Source organism: Phalacrocorax aristotelis, chromosome 2, assembly GCF_949628215.1.
Source record: "Phalacrocorax aristotelis chromosome 2, bGulAri2.1, whole genome shotgun sequence".
Classification (NCBI taxonomy): domain Eukaryota; kingdom Metazoa; phylum Chordata; class Aves; order Suliformes; family Phalacrocoracidae; genus Phalacrocorax; species Phalacrocorax aristotelis.
The window spans coordinates 73,719,366-73,727,530 of NC_134277.1; positions in this window are offsets into that span (position 1 = coordinate 73,719,366).

An 8,165-nucleotide genomic window follows, 5' to 3' on the forward strand; every position below is an offset into this window, starting at 1 on the left:
GTAAGACTAGTTGCAAGGCTCGGTAGTTTAACAGTGCCACCTCCTGGATGGCCGGGCAAGGCAGGGATGTCCCAGCTTCGCACTGACGTGTCCCAAGCTTACTAGTTACCGGCAGCAGCCGTGAAGTCCCGCACGTGGACTTCTTGCCAAGCGGTGGGCGGTGCGGGGCTGCAAAGGGGAAAATCAGCTGCAGCTTAGCCTAGTCAGCACAGCAGCTAGGTAAGGTCTTTGGTGTGCAAAGGCTGGCCCAGGCAGGACTCTTCTGCTTCACGCACAAAACACAAGTCTTCAAAACTTTTCATCTGCATGGGATGAAAAGAAGTCCTGATCTCACCTCCTTTTCCAGAAGTGGGGGGCTCAGAAAATCAAATGTTTTGATTTATAGAGGGGCAGGACAGATCCTCTTTGATAAGGTCAGCTCAATTGTCCAAATGCTGATACTTACATTTCATAAAATGTTAATTAAAGGCAGCAGGTATTTTGAAATGAAAAGCCCCTTCCTATGGCACTGGTGTAAAGCTTCCTCCTTAGGAACAGGCCAGGATTTCCTGGTGTGAGGGGGTGTCTGTTGCCCCATCCTCTAGACCCCTGATCTCCTTATTAGCATTAATAGGCAATTATTATTGATTATTAGCAATAATTAGCAGTTAACACCAATTAGCACAGGACATGTGCTGCTGCACCAGGCAGCCCTGCTGGGGCTGCACTGGGTGCTGCTGCAAATGCCTGCTGAGCCAGGATGATGTGAGGATGGCATGGCTGGGTGGCCCTTTGAGATGGGGCATTGCCTGGAGAGCAAGGACTTGCCTGGAACTGAGGAGCTGGAGCTTGGGGTACTGTGGAAAAGGCTGTCCTCAGGGAGGCCAGCAGAATAGAGTCTCAGCTTTGCAGGAAACGTTGGTTTCCCCAAAGGGTTTGGTTCGCAGCCTTATTTTTACTGCGGCAATTGAGTTTCCGTGAAGCTGAGCAGGATCCAGGACTGCTTTGCATGTGGGTGGCAGTCCCACAGCAGTTTAGGCAGCTCTTAACCTCTTGCCTTGTTTTCCTGCTCCTGGCTACGGTGCTCCTATGACCCCTGCAGAGCCAGTTCAAGAAGTTAAACCAGCAGAAAGCGTAAGACAGAGGTGAGCAGCTTTCTGCTGGTTCAGTTTCATGAACAGACGTGCAAGCAGAGCAGGGTGAACCTAGTGTGGGTGTGAGGGAGGGAACAGGAGTGCCTAGGTGTGGTGGCAAGGGCATGAGCACAGCCCCAGTGGCCTTGGTGCTTTGCTCTGCCCTGGATGCTGTGTTTGTGACGGCACCCAGTGCAGCTGGGGCAGGCCTTCAGCAGCAGGGTGCTCTTCCTGAGGCATATCAGCTGCCTCAACATACTCTCAAGAGCACTTAGAGATGCTCAGGACCTTATTATCCCTCTCTAAGGAAACAGTTTATCTTTGCAGAGGTTCCAGTAACAGCATGGGGTGGTTTCTTGCCTACTTTTTTTTTCCTCTAGATGGTACAAAAAATATACTCAATACAGCAGACTAGCTTTCTAATCTTCCCTCTGTTGTACAGCTTTGGTGAGTTCTTTGGATTTATATCTGTATTACACAGTCTTCCCCACCCTCCTCACTTTCATCTCATCCTATGGTGTTTCCTGTGGGTGTAGTTACTACCAAGGGAGCAGGAGTGGCAGGAAGGTCTTGAAATGGCTGTGATAGAAAAACCTGGTAATGTGGTAGTGCTTCCTGAGTGGCACTTCAGCCCATGGTGGGGCAATGCAGAAACCTCCACAATGCTTTTGACATGAGGAATGCTGTGTCTTGGGACCTTGACCCTTCAGCTGGGCTGAAGGGTTTGTGGTATGAGCCAGGCTAGAGAACTGGCTGAGACTAAAATAAGCAAATAAAGCTGCAGTGTAAGTCTAGTGTGCTGACACAGCTGGGAATTCCTTCAGCCAGTTTTGCTGCTGAAGCCCCCATATAATCAAGTACAATTTAATAGTTTTCAACTTTCTTCCATATCACTTGTGAGTGAGTCTTCTTTCTACCAGTCTGCTGTGTGACCCCAGTCTGTGTCTGGGAGGTTGTCTGTTTAATCAATCCTTTAGCCACCATCCTTTCCAGACAAACTACTTTGCTTGATCTGGCTGCTTCCCCTGAAACTGAGCACCTCATCTTCAAACCTTAATATTTGCCTATTAGCTCTGTTTCACCTGTGTTTGGGGTTTCATGCCAAGTGGAGGAGCTAAAAACCCAGAAAAGTTGCTGAGAAAATGTCTTTCAATCCTGATGGTGATATCAGTTGTGTGAAGGTCTGCACAGAGATTGTGATTTCCAAGCCAATGTAGAAAATTTTCCCTGAACTGTGACAGGTGGACTGGGATTTTTCTTTTTGCCTCAGGATACTCTGGTGTGGTTAAACCCTGACGTACCCATGAGTCTACTTGAGACTAAGTTTCTTACCTCTGCTGTACTTGGGTTTTATGTCCATGTTGCTCCTTTTTTGCTGGCCAGTAAATGCCAGAGTGGGAGCAGTTTGCCATTGTAGACACAATATGAGACAGCTGTGTGAGCAAGCAGCAGCAACTCGGAGGCAAAAAAAATCCTGCAGTGTTGTTTGATTGCCACCTTCTGCAATTGCAGTACCAAAGCTCATTGTAGTTGTGGCTCTAGGCCTGTTTATTTATACTCATCTGCAAGGTACTGATGTATTTTTGAACTCTCGTGTCTCTTGTGTGTTTACCCTTGGAGATGTTGATGGAAAAATTAGAGATGGAAAAGTATTGTGTATTCCTGATCTGGATCTGCAGTTCCCTAACATCCAGGGAGACCTTGAATTTGATGCTACTTTCCTGTTTCTTAGGGAACAAACCAAGCTATGAATAATAAATACAAGCTCTGGGACAAAACAGTGTTCCATTCATAAAATTCAACAGTAAAGACTGAGTAGTAATTTCTCAGCCTGTTGCAAAGCAATAGGAGCTCCATGTTGGGACTAGAAAGCTACTGACAGCTGCTTCAGTTTTTGTTGTGCCACTGTTAAATTGGTTCAGCTTCAATTTTTATCTAGATACAACAAAGGTGTCTCCAGCTAAGTGATACAGATTGAGAACTATACTAATCTGAGCATTTTGAACTTGAAAAAATAAAGGTAAAACAAACCCCCTTCCTTCTGTTGACCTCTCTCTTGGCTTTCAGAAAGGGAAATAGCTGGGGCATAACTTGAATAAATCAAATAGAAAGAACAGAAGAAAGTTATGGCATTGTCTTTTGGGCTGAATTAAAACCTATTTTGCAGACACTGAAGTTTCTGCCTCAGTGATTATGTGGTGAGAAAGGAAATTATTTGCATCCTATGATTTGACGTGGTCCTGTTTCTGCAGTTATTTGTGTTTCAGCACCCAAAGGGTTCTGTGGGAGCTCAGGCAGAGCACTGCTGGGAGGGAGGTAGGGAGGAGGGCTTAAATCCCTGTCAGCACAGCGGTGCAAAGGTTGAGAGGGATCTTTGATTTGGGTGCTCTAGTAAAGAGCATCTCAAGCATTCAGTAGGGAAACCTGATTATGACTCGCTCGCCTACTTCCCTGGAGCGGCTTGTTGTTTTCCAAACTGATGTTTGTCAGGTGGTAGAAGGAGGTGAATTTTGCAAGGGGCAAGAGATCCTGGATCGAAGTATTTGGTTTTGCAAGGTAAAGCTGCATTAAACTGGGGAGAAGCAAATCAGCAACAGTGTAGAATAATCTGTGCATTTTATCACTCTGCTAAGCCCAGCTGTAAAACTTACCATAGGAAAGCTAATAAAATGGGAACGACACAAGCAAACAGAGGGCACGGGACTATTGGCAAACATTTATTTTGGCTCTGGTGGAGCCACTCCCCTGATCAAAGTGGCTGGAGTTTGAACTTCTTTTAAGTCGTTCCCTGCTTGGTCTGGGAGTGCCCTGCTCTTGCATTGATGGCATCAGTACCCTCTTTGCAGTGGAGTGGAAGACGGAAAGTATCAGTAGGGAGAAGGAAAGTATGTGTGAGGCTGCTTTGCTGCAGTGTGAGACAACAGTGGTTTATTTTAGCTTTGCCAGCCACTGCCTCATTTAGGAAAACAACCTAAGGCTTATTGTATAACTAGATAGTACAGGCATTATCACAGGGCCAACAGGGAATGCTGTACCATCTTGCAGGCTCATGCCTGGCAGACTGAGTAGCTCTGCAACCCTTATCAACAAAATACCCCACTGGCAGAAATCCCCTTGAGCCTCAGTCTGGGCCCTTTGGGAGCCTCTTCTCTGTCTGATCTGTGTTCAGGTTTCCCCTCTCCTCCCCCAGCTAGAGATGCTTGAATCCCTCTTGGCAGTTGGTCTGGCTGAAATGAATTGCTCCTTGCTGATCCTTCCAGGCTCCATGGTTGGTGTGTGGTGGGGGGGCTCACTTGGTGAATGTGCTGTTCTCGCTCAGTCTCACTGGCTGGGGAAGCACTTGAGCTTCTGGGAGAAGGTAACATGGGTGAGGAATGCAATAGCGCCATGGAGAGAGGCAGAGGGAGGAGGAAGTTTTAAGGCCTCATGAGCAGGATTTTTCTATGCAAACATCTTGCATCTCACTTTATAGGTTAAGAGCAGAACAAAGGCAGCTTTATTTCTGACTTTCTTTCCAGTCCAGGGTTTCTTTTCTCACCATTTTTGTCCCTTTTTTTTTTTTTGGTACTCTCTTGGGGAGATTGCTGTAGACACCAGTGTGTTTGAGTTCATATCCAATTTCAGGCCAGTTCCTAATGTGTTTGCACTGGAGAGGCCTGAAAGACGAGTGGGGAGCTGGGCTTGAACGTACCTTCTAATACTGTGGCTCTCCTCACTGGGTCAAGGTGTGCTGAAGAACCACAGAGTGTTCCTGCCTCAAAGGAGTGGCCAGGCTGAGGATCAAGGGAAGAGAGCAGATGGGGGGAAGCTAACACTGTGGGTGTTACTCTGCAGAGGATTGCTTCATGTTTTTTTTTTTTTTTAACAATTCATGTTTTAAATGGTTCTGCATTATCTAGCTAGAGTATTTGTTATGGGGGCCCTCCCTGAAGGTGTGGGTATTGAGGGTAAACTGGAGCAATCTGGAAGGCTGGCATTGCAATCCAAGCAAGGCTTTCCCCTCGCTGTCCCAGGGGACCATATGTGACTTTTTGTCCTCTTGTCTGCCACAGCCAGCTCTCTTGTGCTGTGTGAGGAAGGTACTGCGTTCATCATGTGAGGTCCAGGAAGACTTTCCTATTCTAGGCTGCTTGAACACTGTGGCATGTGCCACATTAGTCCAAGAGCTGTCCTCCAGGGCAGCCCCATCCTACCACTGCTCAGAAGCAAGGGTCTCTGCAGTGTACAGCCATGTGACAAGGCTGGGTGGGTGAGAGCTAGATTTGTGGCGAATCTTCATGCTGACCTAGGGATGTGCTGGTGTAAAGGAGTGGTGGGAGCTCTGTTCACATCTGGCTTGGGCTTTGCCTGCTGAGATACAGAAGTCTCTGACTGGGCTGTGCATGACTTGGTAGAAACATTGTAGTCACTGTTTTATTAGCTTTAACTGATTATTGAGTGTATTTGTGGCACACTGATCATTGTGTTTGTCTGAGCCCTGTGGGAGCTCCTGGAGACCAGACTCCTATCCCATCTTTCTCACTGAGCCATTTGTTAGTCCTGAGAAGGTTAATTGAGAATAATCCAGGAAAGAGACTGGGGTCTATATTCTAGGCAGATCCTTCATCATAGTCCACTGCATGAGAGCCGAGGGTAAATGTATCTTCATGCTTTACCTTCCCAGTGTCCTCTGGGACAAAAACTTGATTTTTTGTTGGAATAACACCCTTCAGATGTCCTGTGTCTCTCACTCCCCTTTCTCATGCTGCAGAGCACTATCAAAACAATAAAATGGAGCCACTCTGGGATTATTTTAGGGCTACACTGGAGAGAGTAGAAGATGGTGTATGAGAAATTTAAACAATGGATCTGTATGAAGCATATGTAGCATCTTTCAAAAGACACAGAAGTAACAGTGTGAAGACACTTCCAATTCAGGCATTCTTGCCAGCAAGGGCTGAGAGCCCAGAATCTGGCCATGGGGTTCACTTGTGCCTCATTCCCCTGACTTCAAGGAGAGCTGGCTGGAAATGTGCAGATCTTTGTTTTGGCAAAACCCAACCACCTCCTTGCTCAGGCTGCAAATCCCTGGAGGATAGTGTTCTCACCGTTGCACAGCTGAGCTATGCTCAGAGCCTGGATGTTGCCACAGTGCCCTTACTAAGTTTTTTGAGGCTATTTCAATATGACACCTGTAGTAGCTACCAAGTGTATTTGAATTCTGGTGTGATAGTGTAAATACACCACAGACCTTCTGGGACAAGGGGTTTGTTAGCTGTGCTGGGATCAGTGAAGCTGAGCCCTGTTTTTGTTGCTTGACCATGAACAATGGTGTCTGATTAGAAGCAGGCATTCACAGAAGAAACAGAGGCATTTCTTAGGCTGAAGGGGCAGAGCTGTTTTTAATTTAGAGAGCAGTTGAGGCCTTGAGCTGCTAAGGCCTGAATGATTTTTAGACAAGGATGCTCCATGGCTCCGTGGTATGGCAAACGTACATTTCTCCTCCTAAGGAGAAAGGTCCAGTTTAAGCCTTAGAGTACTGGTTTAAGATTTAGTCTTGGTTCTTCAGCTTAATTCCTGGAGAAAAAGGGCAGGCAATTTTTGTAATAAGAGGCTAAATGTTGTTCAGCTGGTGCTGGGAGTGAGGGTCTGCAATGTCTGTGTGAGCTGGGCAGTGAGGGGTCATTGATGGAAGATGTGAAGGGTTAGAAGTCTGATGCTTGAGAGGTCAAATTCCTGCTTTTTGGGCAGCTGAGACCTCCTGCCACAGCTTCTGTGACAGATGCTCTAGGGGATCCCCCGCACTATGTGGAGGTGAAGGCGAGCTTGTTTGCTGTGGTGGGCTTGGGGGCCCCTCCAGGTGTGCCCCAGGGTGTAAGGACCTGGCAAGAGGATCTTGGCTATTATGAGATCAATTTCAAGTAGAAGTGCTTAAACTAGCACTGGGTTTGTTTTTCATCAGATAACAGACCAAGAAGCTTGATGGAAGGAATTTGGGTTTTAGTCATGCTTTTGTGGTGTGGAAAGGAGCTGAGCAAGTGGACTCTTGTGCGAGTGCTGCTGCTGAATGCAGTTTTGTTAGCTTCTCCTCAAGGTATGGCTCTTCTGATATCTTATGGAGAGAGAGGTGAATCTAAAGAACTACTGACTTGAGGAGAAGAAACTGAGCTTGTGTCTGTATTGTAATACTCTTATTAGTTATGAATACCTAAAACACATCAACAGTGATGACTTGGATGAACTGCTTCCAAAACAGCATCAGCACTTTAGACTTGAACCCTGATGTGGAGAGTGGTGGCCAAACCTGTGATGAACTCCCCTGGCCTTCTTTCTTCTCTCTTCCCACCCCCCTGACATCCCCCCCATAATCGGAGTGTAATAGAATTGGGCCAAAAAAGCATTGTGTTAAACGTGCTCGGTCTCATTTTATGGCACTTGCTGGTTCATGTTCAGCAGTGGTAATCCTCCCTAATGTGAGTCAGGCCCCAAAGACTTGCTCATCTTTGCTAGGATGGCAGGTGAGAATTTTGCTGCAAGGGACTATCCCTTGCTGCTAGCTGTTGGCTGCCCTGCAGCATTGCTCATCTGTGCAGCAGGGATGTTCTTGCTGCTGAGGAATTTGTCTGAGCTGCAGCAAGTGGATGTGTAGAATGGAGGCCATGTGTCAGAGCTCCAGTGTGGCCAGCTGTGAGCCACAGCTGCCCTAGCTGTACATGCTGAACCTCTCCAAGATGAGGCATGCAGCCCAGTGCTTGCTACCGTCCTTTGTAAGCCTGTGCTCAGCTCCAGGACCCTCCTGCGGCTCTGATTTCTGCCCATACCTTTCCAAACCAGAACTCAACCCTACTCCTGATCCTTCCCCTACACTTCGAGTCTCCCAAACAGGTCTCTACACTCTGCAACCCAAGATCCTAATCCAATGTGCTGCCCTATGCTTGGTTATCTACCTACCCATCAGCTATACCAGCTGCAAAGGCTCCTGGAATGAGAGGGTTTGGGGAATGTGCTGCACCTGGGAGTATAATTTGTGTTTACTTCTCCCGGGGCTTCATGCTCAAAGCAAGAAACAGTTTG